Raw genomic sequence first — 1,905 nt, 5'->3', positions numbered from 1 at the left:
GAGGAGCTTGGGATCCTAGCGTAATGGGGGGGGGGGGGGGTGCATGTTCCTTAAAGTGACTGTGTAGCCGAATATTGAGAGATAAATTGTCATTAAGGGATGTTTGCCTGTTTTTTTGTTGTTTTTTTTTAATACTTATTATCAAGACCGCAAGTGCAATATTAATTAAAATGTCCAGAAATAGTGTAGTTGCACGTGTATGTGGAGAGCACCCAGTCCTGTATGTGAGCTCAGTGTGTGTGTGTTTGTAAAATGAAACGTCCTCTCTGCGGTTTCAGGGTCGGAGTAGGGCAGGGAGGGCTGTATGTGTCTCACTGTGGAATCTAAAAGAAAATAAAATGTATTAATTGAAGTGTAGAAAACAGCTTTGAGTTCAATTGTTTTTAGTGACAGTGCGTATTAAAAGTGATTAAAGAAAAAAAAAACCCTCATATGGACCCTGTGTGAACCCTTCTGGCTGTGGGAGACTTAATTCCATAAATATGTAAATGATTTTTTTTACACGTAGCTGTTCAGTCTCAGCCTTTCACAGTGTAAGTAAAGCAGGACTTTTACTCACAGGTCAGGTTCAGTTGTAGTCAGTTAAAGTTGCTCAAGGGTATAACAGCAGTACCTCACCTGGGGATTGAGCAGAATGGGCAAAGTTCTCAAAACTAGCTCGGGTACTATTCTGCTGGACTTTGCAGGGGGCTAACAGTCCCTCAAGAAAGCGAACATCAAACAAATTATCAGAACCACGTGTTAGGCACACAATAAACACTAGATGGCGCACTTTAATTGTTTTACGCCACAAACTTGAAAAATCTTTCAGGTGGTCATGGGGCCCAGATGTTCGCATTGTAACTAAAGTAGCCCTGCCACTGCTGCGGTAAACACATGCTGTTGTATTTGAGGAGATTTGGAAGTGTTCTTTGTGACTCAAGTCCTCCTGTAGACATGTAGATTTAGCACAATGCGCAAGAGAAAGGAAATTAACGGTGCAACTGTTTTAAAACATTCTAACAGTGTAACACAGCAGCACCCGGGGTGCCGTAAACATCATCAGTTTACTGTAAATTCTGCGTTACGGCCCGCGTTTTTCACAGATTACATCATCCCTCCAAATCTGAGATCAGAGGAAGCTCGGCACTGAGGCCGTGAAGGGAGGCCATTTTATGGAATTAAGAAAATGCCACCCACCTGTCAGCTTCACTCTCCCCTCTAACCAGCTTTCCATTTAATTAATGTTCCCTTTGATCTTTGCAGGAAATAGTTGTGCTTCAATAAATACCAGTTTAAAGACTTTTTTAAATGCGAGTTTTATAAAATGTTGATAGTTATAAATGCCGTTTGCAAAATACTCAATATTTTTTTTGAATCTCTGTTTTCCACTCTGTTTGGAATCAGTGAAGGCTGTGCAGTGGTCATTCAGAAGAACAAAGAATGCATGTAGCAGTTTGGAAGAAGTTTCCATCAGGATTTGACATGCAAACAAACAGGTTTTCTCAAATTGTCTTGCAGGAGGAAGGAGCACGTATGCCTTCCTCCAAAATTGCACATTTGAGGAAAAGATGGCGTGACTCTGGCTGCCGGGGTGTCCCGTATCCGGACTGTGGACGTGTCGTTTTCCTCCTGAATGAAGCAGTCGGAAAGGGACTGAAGCTGGAAGCTTTTGTGCAAGCATAACAAATTAAGGGAAAGGCCCTCTTATTTTAGCCTCCGCGACATGCTTTGATGCGCCCCGCGAAAGGGCCGCGCTATGGGGAGGAACCGCCTCCGTTTCTCTCGGCAAGACGCAGTCAAGCCCAATTACTCAATGTGTACTTTATGTAAAGACGGGCTATTTTCAAACTGTCTGCGCCATCCGTCAGACAGCGGAGCTAAAGAGCGGCCCGTAATTACTTCGCTTCCTGCAGCCGAGCAGCG

General features: G+C 43.5%; 1 protein-coding gene across 2 annotated transcripts in view; it reads left to right on the top strand.

The window, feature by feature from the left end:
• tmbim4 (transmembrane BAX inhibitor motif containing 4) overlaps positions 1-362 on the top strand; it is a 19,418-nt gene extending 19,056 nt beyond the window's left edge. For both annotated transcript variants that reach the window (XM_064319355.1, XM_064319356.1), the window contains one exon: positions 1-362. This exon is cut by the window's left edge and continues 1,127 nt beyond it. The gene's annotated coding sequence lies outside the window, so the exon portion shown is untranslated.
• The last annotated feature ends 1,543 nt before the right edge of the window (positions 363-1,905 follow it).

Source organism: Anguilla rostrata, chromosome 19, assembly GCF_018555375.3.
Source record: "Anguilla rostrata isolate EN2019 chromosome 19, ASM1855537v3, whole genome shotgun sequence".
Taxonomy (NCBI): domain Eukaryota; kingdom Metazoa; phylum Chordata; class Actinopteri; order Anguilliformes; family Anguillidae; genus Anguilla; species Anguilla rostrata.
Note: the sequence above shows the minus strand (reverse complement) of the source record. Positions and strands in the feature narration are given on the sequence as shown.